The sequence below is a fragment of the Euleptes europaea genome, chromosome 1, assembly GCF_029931775.1.
Source record: "Euleptes europaea isolate rEulEur1 chromosome 1, rEulEur1.hap1, whole genome shotgun sequence".
Lineage (NCBI taxonomy): Eukaryota > Metazoa > Chordata > Lepidosauria > Squamata > Sphaerodactylidae > Euleptes > Euleptes europaea.
Genome location: NC_079312.1, coordinates 35923541 through 35942303, shown reverse-complemented (window position 1 = coordinate 35942303; position 18763 = coordinate 35923541). Strand labels below are relative to the sequence as shown.

At 43.1% G+C, this 18763-nt stretch overlaps 1 protein-coding gene across 2 annotated transcripts in view; it reads right to left on the bottom strand.

Moving 5' to 3' along the window:
- The window catches only part of SYNPR (synaptoporin), a 167345-nt gene that overhangs the window by 42128 nt on the left and 106454 nt on the right, over positions 1-18763 (bottom strand). The window lies entirely within an intron of this gene.

The following is an 18763-nucleotide window of genomic DNA, read 5'->3' as shown; positions in this document are numbered from 1 at the left end:
TGCATACTGGAAGAATGGGCATTAAAATGGCAAATGAGATTCAATGTGAGCAAGTGTAAAGTGATACATATTGGGGCAAAAAATCCCAACTTCACATATACACTGATGGGATCTGTGCTAGCAGCAACAGACCAAGAAAGGGATCTTGGGGTGGTAGTGGATAGCTCAATGAAGATGTCAACCCAGTGTGCGGCTGCTGTAAAAAAGGCAAATTCCATGCTGCCCATAATTAGACAAGGAATAGAGAATAAAACTGCTGATATCATACTGCCCTTGTACAAATCTATGGTGTGACCACACTTGGAATACTGTGTACAGTTTTGGTCACCACACTTAAAAAAGGATATTACAGAGCTTGTGAAGGTGCAGAAAAGAGCAACCAAAATGATTAAGGGACTAGAGCAACTGTCCTATGGGGAGCGGTTAGGACGCTTAGGGTTGTTTAGCTTGGAAAGAAGGCGGCTAATGGGAGACATGATAGAGGTCTATAAAATTATGCATGGTTTGGAGAGAGTGGACAGGGAGAAGTTTTTCTCCCTCTCCCATAATACTAGAACACGGGTCATCTGCTAAAGCTGGAGAGCGAGAGATTCAAAACAGATAAAAGGAAATATTTTTTTAACACAACGCATAGTTAAATTGTGGAACTCCCTGCCCCAGGATGTGGTGATGGCTGCCAGCTTGGAGAGCTTTAAGAGGGGAGTGGACATATTCATGGAGGAGAGGGGTATTCATGGTTATTAGTTAGAATGGATACTGGTCATGCTGCATACCTATTCTCTCTAGTATCAGAGGAGCATGCCTATTATTTTGGGTGCGGTGGAACACAGGCAGGATAATGCTGCAGCACTCGTCTTGTTTGTGGCTTCCTAAAGGCACCTGGTTGGCCACTGTGTGAACAGACTGCTGGACTTGATGGGCCTTGGTCTGATCCAGCAGGGCCTTTCTTATGTTCTTACATTTTAAAAGGCCACTTTGTTCATTTAATTGAGAACACTATTAAGTGGGCATACCCCGGAAGAATGGCTATATCCGGGACTACAAAGGCTTTTAGGACCATTACTTGGGGTTAGCGAAACCTGAATTGGATACATTACTAAAGAAACAAACGTTTACAGTCTTTATGATTCTAGATGGCGAAAATGAATATAACAATGGATTCCTCCGCTTGGTATTTTTTTTTAAATGCAATAGAAAATAATTGCCCCGTTTGATGAGTGCCTTTGTTGACTTAACAGATGTTGAAGGCATTTTCGAGAATATCACTGAGCACCGAGACCACACTCCTCAAAATATTTCAATTTAAGAGAGAGAGAGAGAGAGAGAGAGAGAGAGAGAGAGAGAGAGACTTCAAGGCATTAGACCCCTGCATGGAACCCCATTCATTTTGCCTCCAGCTGGCATGAAAAGGGCTTCAGGAGAATAAGGTGATGGAGTACTTACATGGCATGACAAAAATTACTGGCTTTCACCATGGCCAGCTTCCAGAATTTGCCACAGCAGGCCAGCATTCAATCTAATTCACACCGTGTAGGATCTTGATGAAATTATGATTTTATTTTACTTTTTTTTAAAGTGAAAAATAAAACCAACCACTGTTATTAGGTCAGTAATGAGCTGTTTTCAAAGGTGCTAAAACAGACGTATGATAGGCAAAGTATAATGCACAGAACTGGTTTCTGAATGTTTTTCACTGATCAATCATTATGGAGCTGGCCAAGCAGTTCTGAAGCAGTTTTCAAAGGACTGTGAATCCAATACTATGGTTTCTAGATACCACTTTGTGGACAGAAAAATGTACACATAGCAGATAATCCCACGACTCCACCCCACTGATTTAGCACTATGTGTAAGGAAAGAAGCAGGAGTGATATGCAAAATTAACAAAGGGAGCTGCCTTATACTGAATCAGACCATTGGTCCATCAAGGTCAGTATTGTCCACTCAGATTGGCAGCAGCTTTCCAGGGTCTCAGGCCAAGGTCTTTCTCATCGTCTATTAAAAAAAAGTAAAGGTCCCCTGAGCAAGCACTGGGTCATTCCTGACCCATGGGGTGGGTGACATCACATTCTGACGTTTCCAAGGCAGACTTTGTTTGTGGGATGGTTTGCCAGTGCCTTCCCCAGTCATCTTCCCTTTACCCCCAGCAAGCTGGGTAGCGACCTCGGAAGGATGGAAGGCTGAGTCAACCTTGAGCCGGCTACCTGAAATCAACTTCTATCGGGATCGAACTCAGGTCGTGAGCAGAGCTTTTGACTGCAGTACTGCAGCTTAACACTCTGCGCCATGGGGCTTCTCATCGTCTATTACCTGATCCTTACTGGTGATGCCAGGGATTGAACCTGGGACCTTCTGTGTGCCAAACAGATGCTCTACCACTGAGCCACAGCCCATACAATGACTTACTGGGCAGACAGGGCCATCAAAGGGGAATATAAAACTTTAGAGGCCCGGGTCACCCATGGAGCTGGCAAGTAATGTAATTTGTTACCATCTGATGATTATATAGAGTCTTGTTGGTGGTGAAGATTTGGGGTTTAAGATGTATTTCTATGGATTTTAGGGCCATTTCTGCTTTACAGCAACATATTTGAGTATACCCCCCAAACAAAAACAACCTGTGGAAAGCAGCCCTGCAGCTCAATAGGATGAGATCAGCTTAAATTCAATGTTCTGGCCTTTAAGTGGTGTGTACATCATAGTCCAAAATGTCCCTAATGACCCAAAATGTCCCTAATGACCTGCTGAAAGTGTAATCAGCCTCAATAAATGGGGCAATTTAAAGAAAAAAAATTGCAGTGGTCTATGAAGGCTCACTTCCAGGGATGACTGGAAGTGAGTCTTCATATGACTTCAATCTGCATGCCAATTTTGTGTGTGCTGAACCAAGAACACAGAAAAAGCCAAGCTGAATGTTGTTGTTGTTTTTTACTCGCAACAAAAATCTCATCAGGAGATGAGGTACATATTCTTAAGTAGGACTGGATTTGGACAAACAACATTTATCCATTCCTTATGAGTTTTCAAGTCACTGTGAAACACTACTGAGGTAGGTTATCTGAAAGGATCCCATCTGTGCACTTGAGTATAGCAGTAAGACTGTTTGCTGTCAAAGGCAGATACGGTAGTATTAAAGGGTTAGCACAATGATGCCCATCAGAATAGACAAAAGGGATCACAAGGAGATGAATACATGAGATTCAAGCCCCAGCATTTCCATGTAAAATGTTTTAGACAACTGGACATCAGCACATATCCAACATAGCTCTGTAACACCATTGTGAACACATGACGTTGCCATACCCTGAGTCAAACCACTGGTTTGTCAAGGTCAGTTTTTGTCTGTTCTGATGGGCAGTGGCTCTCCAGGATCCCAGGCAGAGGTCTTTCATATCACCTACTATCTGATCCTTTCAACTGGGGGTGCTGGGGACTGAAAATGGGACCATCTGCATGCAAAGCAGACCATGTAACAAAAGCTCCCTGAACATAGGGTTGGCTGTCATGACTTTCATCTGCTAAGTGAAACTCCATAATAGAAAGATTCCTCATTTACTTAGGAAAACAGTGGTTGGATCCAATCCATAGAAACTAGATGTTAGGGAGAATGGTTCTAGCCTCATCCTTTACATTTTTGGTTTCTACGTGCATGAATGTTTTTTCCTCACATGTGAGTATTCAATCATGCTGTCCAGGACCAGTTAAACAATACTGATAAAAGGAGGGAAAGAATAGGAAGGACATCTCTGCCAGCTGTGTGACAGCTTAGCTGAACTTCTGTTTTCCTTTCCTGTTAAAGGGATAAAGTTGTGTAGTCTGGGGCATAAGCAGAAGGGGCGGAGCAAAAGGGCTCATTGCCTTTGACTCTTAGCTCATAGCCTGTGACCTTATATGAAACAGCTCATAGATCCAGGACTGGCCTAAGATGCAGGTTGTTGTTTTGTTTGTTTATATTTTATTGTTGTACGTGGTTTTGGGTGCCCATCAGGAAGAAAAATAGAGCATAAATATAAAAATTAATAAAATTAAAAATAAAAGCCATTTGCTTAGAGAACACAAGACTACCAGCACTTGCACCAAAATGTAATCGAAGGCTACTCTGGGAGTACACACCCTGGTGAGGCTGAGCCATATTGATGCAGGTGATGTGCCCGCCCACATTCATACCTCTTAGCTTATTTCTAGCTTCCTCTATTTTTTTTCCAATTTAGACCTGGCAACCATAAAGCAAGTTGTGTTTTCATTTTTGCTGCTGCCCATTAAAGCACAATAGCACAGATTTTAATTTAGAAGTCCACATTTTAAAGTGAAAACCACTGAAAAATTAATCTTAAATTGATAGAGGATGGCACTAGTGTTGAGAGTGTTTTTATCTGAGTAACCACCATAATATTCTTAAAAATTCAACTTGCACAATAGTGTATGTCAAAGGAGACTTTCCCCCCATTTTCCCTATCTCCCATTGATTATTCTAAAAGAACGATTCCCCCACACCATTTAGCTTAGCCACATAATGGACCACTCGTCCTCTACTCTCATTATATTTTAATAGAAATAGAATAAAACCTAATTATGTACTAAAGGATTAAGATGATGGCTGGTTTCTCCACATGGGAGGAGGGCATCTTTTTGCAAAGACCCTTCTTCTTGTCAGCTCCTAAACCTAATGGGCTATATCTCTCATCCAGTAGTTAGTAGACTAATTATTACTATACAGTTGAGCAGTACATTGAATACCATGTGATTTCATGAAGAACCACCATGATAGATATGTTCAGTTCCCAGAGGTTTCTAAAAGTGATGAGGGCTATTGAGACTATTTTGCATTTCTCCATACAAATGATGGCATGGGAAGAGTTGGATGGATCTCACAACTAGCTACAAGCAGCATTTGTCACATCCCACTTGTGGGTCACAGCCCAAGTTCTCCTGCACTCGAGCCATTAAAATGACTTCAGAGCACTTGAACAGTAAAAGCCTCCTGTTTTCTCAGTGATTTCCTTCCTCAAGGTACGCATCTCTCGTAAAGTCTTTTGTGAACCAACCAAATCTCATCTGACCTATTTCTCCACAGTTTGCCAACGCATATACCAGATAACCAGATTGGGATCTGGGAGACGAAGGTTCAAATCCCTACCCCACTACAAAAGCCCGCTGGGTGACCATGAGCCAGTCGCAAACACTCAACCTAACCTACCTCAAAGGGTTGTTGTGGGGGTAAATTGGAAGAGAGGAGAATGATGTAAGCTACTTTGGGTCTCCACTGGGGATAAAGGTGGAGTATAAATGAAGTAAATAAATAATTATCATGTGTCTCTTCTCAAGCTTGTTTCATCAGACGGAGACCTGGTTTTTTGAAGATGTGGTGCTTGGCTTTTCTCTAGGAGCCTCTGACAAACTATGTATTATAGCTGATACTCTAATTAGCATCCAATTGAATAGAAGCCTCATTTGCAAGAGGTGACTTAAAACGTGGTTCCATTTTTATAACCTTAACCAGCCATGTAACTGAAGTAAGCCATATGGCTCAAGGGACATTTAAGATATTTCAGATGTTAGATGCTGAAAACCAGGGATTTCTATAGGGCTGTGAGAACATATGATTCTATGAAGGACACTCAAAGAATGTGGATCATTTAGATAACCAGACTTGGGGAAATGGGAATTCTACTTCACAGAGCAAAATGAGTTCAGGTCTATGGAGGAAGCTCTATCATCACAAATGCTAATGATCAAAGCTGGATTAATATTCAAGGGAGAAAAAAAAGCTGGTACTACTTATCTATCATAGGATATGCCTGCTAAATTATATGCACACTTGTTTATTCTGCAAAGACCTTTATCTTCTGCATGGCCCATATTTGGTTGACATCATTCCCAGGGGAAGAGAGTAACGCTGCTCTTTCTCACTGGCATTTGTTTTTAAGCTCCCCAACTATATTGTTAGAAGAAACAGCATTTAGCACAAGATGCAGATATCTGTTATCATAATGAAAAGGGGAAAAATCCTCTACACTTTATAACTACTTCTCAGAGAAGGAAGCAATTCTTGGCTGCTGATCTGAAAAGCTTTTGATGTTTGAGTTCAGGGTCAGTTGAAACATTACAAGCTCCAACTTAGAAATTGCCAAGAAACACTTTCATTGGGCAGTGCTCTATATAAGAGACTTGATAATAAGCATCAGAAGAAGTGAGTTCTGACTCACGAAAGGTCATGTTGGGATAAATGTTGCAGGTCTTTAAGAGGACACTGAACATCTGCTTTACGATCCAAAAAGCTGCTTTTCGCATGCATCAGATCCACTACGTACAGCTTTTCACATGGGGGGGGTATGGGGGGTGCTGGCTTTGGAGATGCTGCAGACAATTGGCCCTACATGTGGTGAAGGCCCATCAAATGTTATGCCTGCCATCTAAAGCACTGCCAGATGGAAACTGTTTTCAAAGCCTCTCTCCACACAAGGGTTGTTTTATAGGAGGGGAACCACTATGGTGTTTTTTTTGTGGGGGGGGGGGAGTACCAGGATTTTTCTTAGTCCAAGGAGAACAGTAGATTAGAGCTGGTCAGCATACGCCACAAGCCCCAGTGGGCTTGATTTGGCAATGGAGAAAGTCTGCTGTTCCATATGATGAGCTGATCTCTACTGATCATGTTCAGTACATACCAGATGTATGTTGAAGGGTCCACAGAAGGAGCCATCATTTCTCAGGTACACAGCTTGTCAGAAATGACAGTGCAAGAAATCCTATGGCTAGTGATTGTATCCAGAATATCTGAACTGGCTCTATGTCCTCACCAGGGTACTCCACAGAAGACCAGGAGTACTTAAGGATACTTTCAGGATCATTGCAAGCCTTGAAAATATTGGGTCAGGATGGAAGAGAGGAACTGGAGAAAGTTGGGGACAGAAAACTGTGAATAAGGCCTTCCCACCCCTACTCTGCATTTTCCAAGCAGCATAGCAAGAATGTGCATGCATCAAAACATTGAGCTATCATTCACAGAGGACGCTCATATTAGGGTCCTAATACAACTCAAGCAGCAAGAGGATCGTCCATCAGTAGCTTTGGGCAGGAGACAATGCACATAGGATTTCCCAGCTCTACCTGGACTCATGGCACCTAACACCAGTAGTAAAGTCAGTCATGTGTTTATTATGCATGGCCATAGGCCTTTACAATCTAGACAATATTACAACAACTTAAAATATTAATATATAATCCCTTTAAAGTGATAAGATTAAAATACATCAGTTCGGTTCCTTTCCTCATTTAGTGGCTTTCTTTGCCCTAAATTCCCTGGCCTCCAGTACCTTCATTATATTTTTTTTAAATGATGCTTTATTCTTACCTTTAGCTTAGCTGTGTCCCTCCTTTCATTATATTATGAAATACATTTGTTAAATTTTCTTGGCTCTTACAGGCAGTAGAAAATGAACTGAACAGAAGCATGAGGAAAGTATGACTGTCAAGAAAATATAATGGTACTTACCTTTGATGGAGGTAAATGTCAGAAGGAAATCAAATGGGAAGAGAGTGGTATACAGGAGCAGAAACAATGCTTCCAAAATCACAACAGATGACTGTAAACTATACGTTATTATTATAGTAAAGGTTCCCAGTCTTTCTAGCATACTGAATTACATATAATCTAAATTGTTTGCCGACAACCTTCGATTACACTTAATCCAAGATGCTTTTGAATTAATGAGGCCACCAATTTCAGTATCATGCCAGACATTGTGCCCATGAACATTAGTCTCTCGTGATTCCTCTCCATGAGAACTTGATGCATTTTTGAGAACTTGATGCAATTTTGTTACCTTTAGCTCTTTTTTAAAAAAATCTTTCATTGAAGCTTAAGAAGAACGATTATGTATTTTTTTTTATTCCCATGGAGGATGCATGTGCACCGTACAGCATATTAGCATTGAAGTGGGTAACATCGTTCCTTTTCTCCAGCTCCATTTTGTTGTTAAGAGTCTCGATATATTTCATGTGGATTGGGGCCGAGTGGACATTTGGATGTGTGGGGCCTCGGAGCTAGCCGCCATCACTACAGAGTTGTTCTCAGCAGCCTTCTGTCAGAATCATTTGCAACAAGAAGCCACGGTTTTGCAGGCAACGTCTCGACTGCCTCTGTAAATGTGTAGAGTTGTGGGTTCTGATCCCAGTAAACAGCTCAGGTGACTTCTTTGCAAGGCGCACAGATGGTGGTTTTGTAAACTGATCTTTTAGACACCTATGTCATGATTAAATGCGGATTCGAGTGTGGTGCATGTGAGAACACAGACACATTTGCTTTCACTGTGTTGGGAAGTCAATGGGAGGATGCCATATTAAGGGTTTGAACCAGAGGCAGGACACTTAATTTTATTTCTTTTTGATATAAACCAAGAATCTGGCCTATCATGAACTTGGGTAATGACCGACTACAACGGTTTTAGCAGAGAAGAGACCAGAATTAATGCAGGAGAATTGGGGAAATGACCACAAACAGCAACATGTACTACAAAGGTTTAAAAACATTTATGGTAGAGTTTCTTTGTTGCTCTTGTATATGTTATCCATGAACAAGCTTTCCTTATCTGACTAGATGGATAACTCTACACCTGAATTGCACCTGCGGATTTATGAAATTGTATAATTTTTAGATTTTACTAAAGTTTTAACAGAGTGCTATGTATTTTAAACTGAATGTTATTTATTATTGTTATTGGGAAAGATGTGAGTTCCCCTGAGCCCTGCCTCAGTCGGGGAGGAGTGGGATACAAATCAAATCAATCAGTCAATGAATAAGCCTCTTGAAGTGACTCATGGTCCTATAGTTCTTCCACCTCCAGCACATACAGTGAGTAAAAACTAGAGATCAGAAGTCAGAGAATCTGAGGAATCGTATGTACTACATACATAAGGAACACAGCTGTGCTCATCTTCAGTGTCGTACTGACAGAGCCCAATGCAGACAATGTGTGTCAATGTGCATGTAGCCATCCTACAGATTTGCATTGGAAAATGGCCTCAGGAACGGAACCACTACTGAAACGATCTATCTTTGTGCACTGGATACTCTAAATAACCATGGCTGTCCTGAGACGAAGGGTTCCACAGCCCATGTCCTTGGCTCAAATGACATACAGCTCATTCCTGAGTCTTTCAGCAGCCAGGGACGGCGTGGCCAAGGCGCTGCCATGGCGCTTCCAATGCTGTTCCCTGGCCTCTGAAAGGCTTTAAAAAGCCTTCAATTTATTTATTTATTGTGGACAGTGGGGCACTGAAAACAGTGAGGCTGCACCAGGAAAAACCTGGTGAAGCAACACTGTAGTCAGAGAGGGTGTTCCCAGTCTGAAAGGGGTCAGGAAGCTGCCTACTGGCAGCTCCGTCTTCCAGAATACCTCAGGAACACCCCCTGGGATGACGGCGTACAGACTTGTGCCATTGGGATGCCATTGGGAGGCTGAGCCGGCATCACAGGGCCACGCGGGCACGCCAGCACAGGGAGGTTGGCATGAGCGCCCCAACGCCAGCGTCCCTGCCTCTCTCAGCAGTGCAAGTGGCCTGGGCGCTGGCATGGCCACTTGCGTACCTCCTGAGCTCTTTTGGCCCCGGAGCTCAGGAATGGTCTGTTAGAAAGGCAAAAGGAAGGAAATTTGGAAGACCTGGGATGAACACATCCTAGGGAGGAGCCACAGCTTAGTGGTAGAGCTCAGGGCTAGGAAAGTTTCTCCCTGACACCCTAGAGAATTGCTGCCAGGGCAGACAATACTGGGACAGAAGGACCAATCAGTTGAGTCAATATAAGGCAGCTTCATAGGTTTTTGGGAAGTTTTTGGGGTGGAGCCTGGGGAGCCAGGGTTTGGGGAGGGACTGCAATGCCATAGAATCCAATTGCCAAAGTGGCCATTTTCTCCAGGGGAACTGAGCTCTATTGACTGGAGATCAGTTGCAATAGCAGGAGAGCTCCAGCTAGTACCTGGAGGTTGGCAACCCTATTCATATGCCTTTTTTTTGCTGTCAAGTTGCAACCAACTTAAGGCAAGAGATGTTCAGAGGTGTTTTGCCATTGCCTGCCTCTGTGTAGCAACCCTAGACCCTAGTACATCTCATCCAAGTACTAACCAGGACTAACCTTGCTCAGCTGCCGAGATCTGATGAGATTGGGCTATCATGAATTCATATACCTGCCAAGTATTTAATGGAGGATGGGATGGTGTGGGATGAGGTGGGGTGGGGGAAGACAAAGGCCAAGAATGTATTCTGGCATAACCTTTTCCCCACTGTATGCTCTTGGGATTATCTTCATGAAAGAAGACACACATGAAATATTAAGCTGAAAACAATTTCTCTGGAAAAATTTGTGAACAGGAGGCTGGCAGGAATCTCGTATCTTCCGCACAGATCTTCTCTGGAAAAACAATCCGCATCACTTTGTATCCAAGGTAATAACTTGAAAAGCACTCCCGTAGAGGCCCCCAGACAGGGCTGTCTAGTGGTGATGTTCAGTGGCAGAACGGGGAGGAATGTGTATTCTCAGAATAGCTCAGTGATAACAGGGCTCAGCAATTGATCCTGACACACTGCTATTCACTACATAAATGATTCACTCTTTCTGCCTTCTTGCAACTAAAGAAATTAGATACTATTCACACATTCTCGAAGTGTCACGACACAGAGCAAAAAAAGTTAATGGGGGGAAAGTATGGAAATTAGGGGAAAAATACAAACCACCTCTCCCTCAATCCATCTGAAGTTAGCCCATGTGTGGATCCATGTTTGGAGGGGCTGTGGCTCAGTGGTAGAACATCTGTTTGGCAGACAGAAGGTCCCAGGTTCAATCCATGGCATCTCTAGGCAAGTAGGTGTTGTGACAGACCTCGGCCTGAGACCCTGGATAGCCACTGCGAGTCAGAATAGAAAATACTGACTTTGATGGACCAAGGGTCTGATTCAGTATAAGGCAGCTTCATATGTTCACCAGGCCTACCTACACTTACAATTTAGGATTCTGCAAACCTGATTCTAAATAAAAAGGGGAAGGAATCCCTTCCCCTAAATTAATAGTGGTATCTATGCATGAGAAGACATCACTAAAAGAAATTCAATGTGTTTTGGACAAAGCAACCCCAAATGACACATAGACGCTAGTGGCTAAGAAGTGAGCAAGCTAAGGGAGTGGGGAAAAAACTGGAGCGAGGGTTACAAGGGCTTCCACCTTCACCAGATGTTTTTTAATATATGCACACATGCTTAGTAATCACATAATAATTTGCCACCCAGAGATCTGGATAAAGTGTCTAATGAGCTATGCTCCCACAGTGGATACAACTGGTGCTGAGCCCCTGTTTGTAAATAGTATCTCTAGCATGTATCTGGAGGGGATGCTTCTGTTCTTCTCATCTGTGGAGCCCTTTTGATGTTAAAAGTAGACCACACTTACCAGTTGACGACATAGCCACTTTATATGTGGATGGGGAAGACATATGAACCAAACATGTGGCTTCCTCTGTTGCACTGAATTTGGCCCTATGGCACCATTTTGGATTTTTCAACATCACACTAAGCCTAGTCCTTTCTTTTCTCTCATTTTTCCAGTTAATATAGGTCAGGGGTGGGGAACGTCAGGCCTGGGGGCCGTTTAAGGCCCGCGAAATCATTTGGTCTGGCCCTTCGTGGGTCCTGGCAGATCTCAAGCTCAGAAGGATCTAAGACTGGTGATCCACCCCCTCCCGCGGACAGGAATAGCCTCTATTCAAGGCGGATGTGAGTTTGTTTTGCTGAGAAAAGGAACCTTTCCACCCCTTGCAGAAGAGTCGTTAGCTATGGAGCTGCTAGGACCGCCCAAGAAACTAATTTTTAAGTTAATAATTTTGTATGGCCCGCGAATGATGTTATAAATATCCAAATGGCCCTTGGCGGAAAAAAGTTCCCCACCCCTGATATAGGTTATAGTCCTACACATGGTGGAGAGCAAGAGGGGGAAGTTTGTCTTACCTTCCTAACCCAGCTGGTGCACCCACCACCTCTAATTCCAGTAAGCATCCCTAGACAGGTGTATCATATGAAGTAGGCTCTGCAAATGCAGTCAGAACTCTTCACAACTTCACACACACTGAATGAAATGATACAGCACTGCATGGATGCCCACTGGCGTTGGAGGCTCGTGTGATTTGCTCCTCCCCATTCTGCCACATAACAGGAAGAGCCCTGGATCATACGGCTGGAACTTATGCTATGACCCTTCCACCTGCCTGTTTTAACCCAGTTTCTGGAGAGATTGCGTCAGCAAGGGCAGAAACTGTAGTCCAGCAACATGAGAAGAGTGATACTGTGGCTAATTCCCATTCTGCTGGAGGAGAATCCATCCCGAATGGCTCTGCATCTGTCAGTATAATATTACAGATGAAGGTAGGGATGAGACTGGTGAGATCACTTCTTGCTGAAGGCCACCCATTAGGGCTAGGAACATACTATCTTTAAGTATTTGAAGGGCTGTCACTTTGAGGAGGGCAGTGAGCTGTTGCTGTTGGCAGCAGAGGATAGGCCTTGCAATAATGGGTTCAAATTGTGGGCGGAAAGGTACTGGCTGGATATTAGGATTTATTTTTTACAGTAAGAGCTGTTTGTCAGTGGAATCAGCTACCTAGGGAGGTGGTGAGCTCCCCCTCACTGGCAGTCTTTAAGCAGAGGCTGGACAGGCACTTGTCAGGGATGCTCTAGGCTGATCCTGCACTAAGCATGGGGTTGGATTAGATGGTCTATATGGCCCCTTCCAATGCTATGATTCTACTGTCATTTATTTACACAATTCAAGGCATCATGGTTCTTCAGTACACTCATCCCCTTGTCATGAGTGGGCAAAGAGACTTTGAACAGTGTTGCGGTGGGACAAACAGAAGCAATCATGCAAAATTTCTCATACTTGCTACAATTGCAGGCAAGTCCAATCCAGGACCCAAAAAAGGGCAAAGGCCTAGGACCACCCATGGAAGTTCATTACATTGTACATTGATTACATTTTTTCCTTAACACATTTGTTATTGTTATTTACAAAAGCATGAAAATATTATTATTAAAATACTTCTTCAGATCTAATCAAATTAGTGCTTTCAACCATTTGACAGTGCTTGACCCGTCAAATGACCAAATATTCTGAAACTGCTCAAATGCCCAGATACAGCTCAAAATTTTAAAAATAAGGGGTGAGGGGGCACTGTGACATGATAAGTTCCATATATATATATATATATATATATATATATATATATATATATATATATATATATATACACACACACACACACACACACACACACACACACACACACACACACACCATACAGCTAATACAGCAGTGAAGCCAGAGTTTAAGAACTACAGGTAGAATTGTGCTATGTAAAGAATTGTGTAATCTAATTTATGGAACTGTTTCAACTTATTTCCAGTCTCAGGAACATTAATTACCAACTGGAGACAGGCAATACTTTTTAAAGAGAGTAGAAACAGAACACCGTGCGTGTCATTTGCAGCTAGATTTACACTAGGCTGTTGCAAGACGCGGGGTCAAGCAGCCCTCACAACCACCTTTGCAAATATATGACACCGTAATGAAATTTTAAAAAAAGGAAACTGCCCCCTACCCTGTGGCATTTTTGGCTTTATGGAATATTTGACAATATCATATTCGACCAGTCAATTGACTGGCGTGCCAACCCTCCTTCCAAGTAGAAGCTGTTATGAGCGATGAACAACTGCATTAATGCTCAGGCACATGAACACATGAAGCTGCCTTATACTGAATCAGACCCTTGGTCCATCAAAGTCAGTTTTGTCTGCTCAGACTGGCAGCGGCTCTCCAGGGTATCAGGCAGAGGTCTTTCACAACACCTACTTGCCTAGTCCCTTTAACTGGAGATGCCGGGGGTTGAACCTGGGACCTTCCGCATGCCAAGCAGATGCTCTACCACTGAGCCATGGCCCCTCCCCAAAGGCACTGGCAAGAGGGCCAGAGAAGATTTTCTGAAGTAAAGGTGAATTTTAAATAATGAGGTTTAGCATGTACATGACACTTCAAGTGCAAGTACATCATCTCAGCAATTCTTACCCAATTTATTTCAAGGTAATACTGATGTGGACAGGAACTAGGGCGGTGATTCCCAGCATGAATAAGGATTACTATTCAGTTTTTATACAATGAAATGTGGGATACTGAATACTGATAGTAATACTGCAGTGAAGCAAAATGTAAGGTCTTGAGTCCCATGCTGCCATGTTACTCTAGGTCTGTTCCCAATCCTAGGCTTTGCAAAACTCAGAATCATGGAAGGGGTCATCTGAGTCATCCACCCAGCCCTTTACCATCGGCATGACTTAGCTCATGTTACGCCAGACTTGTTTTGGATAATGCCATTATACAGTGCAGTACTGATGGTCCGGAAAATGACCAGACATATTTGATTGTATTACTGCCAAGACTAATCAAAAATATTTGCAGCTAGTGCAATATCTGACTGAGAAGTGACATGCTGTTGCCTCTTAGCAGCCTGCACTATGCCATACAATGGCTGTGAAGACAGTACACTAGGGTTGCCGCCAGGTCCCTCTTCACCACTGGCAGGGGCGGAGCCTGAGGAGGGCAGGGTTTGGGGAGGGGAGTGATTTCAATGCCATAGAGTCCAATTGCCAAAGTGGCCATTTTCTCCAGGTGAATTGATCTCTATCGGCTGGAGCTCAGTTGTAATAGCAGATCTTTAGCTATTACCTGGAGGTTGGCAACCCTATAGTACACAGACTGTGATCACACTAGGGCTTTTATCACCTGAAAACAACTTGGGATGTTCATGGTATCAGAGGGGGGGGGGGAATGACTGTGCAGTGACAGCAGCTGTTGCCGAGTATTTTCGGCGCCTCAGGAATTGGTGGACATCGTTGTATGACGACGATGTGGCAAGTCGTGGCTGAAGCAATCGGACTGTGAAGGTATCGTCACCACTGATGCCTTCATTCAAAGATCTTTAGACCAGCTTCTTCTGATGTCAGCAAAGCTCTTTCCCAACTAGTTGCAGTGATGTCATCTGAAACCACTTTTTAATTAGGAAATGCTTTTGCCCTAATCCCCCAAACCATTTCGGATTAAATCACTCAAGCTAATGAGTTGCCCTGTACACATCTGTTAGCAGTGGACGAAGCTATCCAACTGCTTATGGATTGTGTTGACATACAATCAAGAATATGTTATTGGAAAAGGTACTGAAGCATGCCCACCTATAAACACTAATTGTAGTGTGCAAATCTATCCCCAGTAAGAGCAGGCTTGTTTCTGCTCAGTGAATTTGATATTAGTGTCAGATAGTTTCAGGTGGGCAGTTGTGTTAGTCTGTAGTAGCAGGACAAAATTCAAGCCAAGAAACACCTTAGAGTCCAACAGAATTTTTCAGGGTATAAGCTTTGAGCACAATCCTGAAAAGGGGCGGGGCTAATCAGCATAGGAGCCGGCATGTCCCTGCGCTGGTGTAAATGCCCATTTATCCCTGGATAAGGGGCACTTACGGCAGCATAGGGGGCATTCACGCCGCTGTGCCGGTGCTGGCTCCTGGCAGCATTCCAGCATCCCCAGGCCAGCGTCCTGAGAGGCATTCTGGGGTGGTGGTGGAGCATCCTAACCCCTTTCGCCCTGGGAAAGACCCCTCCAGTTGCATCTTTTTTGGTGGTATAGCCTCACTGTTTTCTATAGGGGCATTTTCCCCAGTTTACATTTTAAATTCAGCCTCTGGGAAGCCTCTGTGGAGGCACTGCGGCTGTGCAGCTCCTGGCCGCTGTGCATCCACCCCCCTTCCAAGGAATGGGCTGCCTATGAGTCAAAGCTCACTTTGCCAGATACCCAGTGAGCTTCATTGATGAATGAGGACTTCAACCCAAGCCTTCAAGATCCTTGTCCGACACTATTGAATCATAAAGTTGGAAGGGATAACCAGGGTCATCTAGTTGCACAATGCAGGAAATTCACAACTACCTCCCCCACACCCCCCCCCCGTGATCCCTACCCCATGCCCAGAAGTTGGCAAAGATGCCCTCCCTCTCATGAACTGCCTAAGGTAATAGAATCACCATCCTCAAGAGCTCTTTTTTTTAAAAGCAATTTGCTAGTTTAAATTTTCAAAGACAGTCTTGAAAATTAATGCCTTGTAATCTCAGAAGGTGGGATGGGTGCCTGAGGAACAGAAATTAACATTTCCAGTGGGCAGGACTTTAATATCCCAACCAGGTCCTGGGTCCTTTTATCAGAAACAGATGCAGAATAATTTATGCAAATCAAGGCAATTTGCATAATATCCTTCTATTCATTCTTTCCCACTCTTCCTCCTAGGAGCTCAGGGTGATGTACATTGTACTCCACCCACAGTGTGTACTCACTATCACCGTGAGGTGGGCTGAGCTGAGATAGAAGGACTGGCCCAAAGTCATCCAGTGAGCTCCACTGGGTAGTGGGGATTTGAACCCAAATCTCCAAGATCATAGTGTGACACACTAAATACTATGCCACTCTAGGTATATTTCTAGGTTCTATTAGCACAGAATATGGTCAACTTTGGCAAAGAATGTTGACCTTTTCTTGGTGCAGAGTACATACAGATCTGGATAAATCCTAAAGCTGTGAGAAAGGTGGAAAATCCAGCTGATCAATAAGGTTTTATTCAAGGCTGCAAGATTATTTCTAATGTAAGAGAAATGAGAAACATTATTGACTATGCACTGCTTTGGATGATATATTACCCTTTCTGTGGTAAGGAGTGGCCACCTTACCTCCCTCCTCCAACGCCAGTGGGCATCCATGCAGTGCTTTATCATTTCATTCAGTGCTAGAGATACTATGTACAAACAGGTGCTCAGCACCAGTTGTATCCCGTGTGGGAGCACAGCTCATTAGACACTTTATCCAGATCTCTGGGTGGCAAATAACATCAGTCTGGTTGTTTTACTTGTATAGAGAACTGGAAGCTGCACATGATGGGGCAAAAAAACCCTGTCTCCGGCAACCAAGCCACAGTGGCAAATGTGACCAAGCCCTGCCAGGCCACAGGCAGAACAACAAATCCCAATCAACCTGTTGCTGGGACCAAACAAATTAACAATGTGGACAATGTTTAATCTGAAACATGTTTGCATGATGGGGAAACACTTTCTAATTTGTTCCTGAAATAGCAGAGAAAGGATCGTCACAAATTTTCTGGTGTGCTTTTCTGGGAAGTTAAAAACGGTCCCGTTAAGAGTCCATTCCCCACCCTTCACCGAATGGGCACACACTTCATAAGCTGCTCAGCCACCTTGACAGTTGCACCCAGTATTTCCAGTTTGCCCAGACTGCAGACCATATAGTGCCCACCATGCATCATGTCAAACCCTTGTCCCTTTTCTTCCTGTCTCTATCATTTCCTTTATTTAGTTCCAGGGGACTCCCGGCTAGTCAGTTTCTGACAGAAGCCCTAAGTGTCTTCAAATGAACCCTAATAAGCCTTGAGTGTTGGGTTACGTAAGTTGCTAAAGTACAGTGCCGTTTGCTTGCCTTTTCATAGCATGGCTTTAGAACGACCATATTAAAAAACAAATTAAATTCAATTAGACATTTAGTCCAAAAGACTCATCCACACCACTTGCTTTCAGATAATCCAGTAAAGTCCAAAAGGGTTTGGGGCAGTAGTCATTCGTAACTTAAGCCAATTGGATTGGCAATCCCTTTCATATGAGACGTATGAAACCATTGTGACTTCATTGTGTGTAAAGTGATGTCAAGTTGCAAGTGACATCAGGAAGGGGCTTTCAAGGCAAGTGATGAAGCAGAGGTGGTTTGCCACTGCCTTCCTCTGCTGTATCTTCCTTGGTGGTCTCCCTTCCAAGTACCGACCCTGCTTAGCTTCCAAGATCTGACGAGATCAGGGTATACTATCCTGCCTTTCCTCCCTCTGATTTCATTGGTCAAATGTAAAAACCTTGAATCCAAACAACTGCCAAATTTTATCCAAAGTTATCCAAAAGTTTAAAATCAAAACTGGGAAAAAAAAAACATTGCATAGTCCTGGGTGTCTGGATCAAATCTTTGAGGCCCCAAGATTTTTTCAACTCCAATTATTATGTATGAAATTATGTCTTGGATGCTGAATGCTAGAAATATCTTTGACAACAGTAGCAAGCTATTTAAGTCCAGTAATCAAAAGACTCACTTGTTTATACTCTATCCTGTAATTTTCAGAAACGGAGGTCCTTGCACAGATTATTCATTATCCACAGCAAACACTATTTTATACAAAGTTTCAGATAATATTAAATGATGGCTATAATAATAATTACTCCTCTATAACTGCTTAGAGAGCACGCTGGAAAAAAATAATACTGGGATTGATTTCTGTTTAGCAGGAAAGAAAAGTGAAACAGTACTTTGTCCTGAAAAACTGCAATGGAAGAGCTCCAGTTCCCATATGCCCGTTCTTAAACTGGTCCTTAACAGTTTTGAACCTAAGCTTTTCAACTTCCATCGGAATAAGTAACTCTGCCTATTCCTCCCCCTCCCCCAACTTGGCCTCTTCTTTGTTTTAAACAATTGATACCATAACAAAAAAAATATGACTGATTGATCAATAATAGATAAGCCCCAAATGACCATAAGCAAACCTTTGTTTCTAGCCTAGAACAATTAGTAGACTTTCCCGATACTTTTCAAACATTAGTTGTCAAAGATGGCCAGTTCCAGTTAGTACTTAAAAAAAAACCC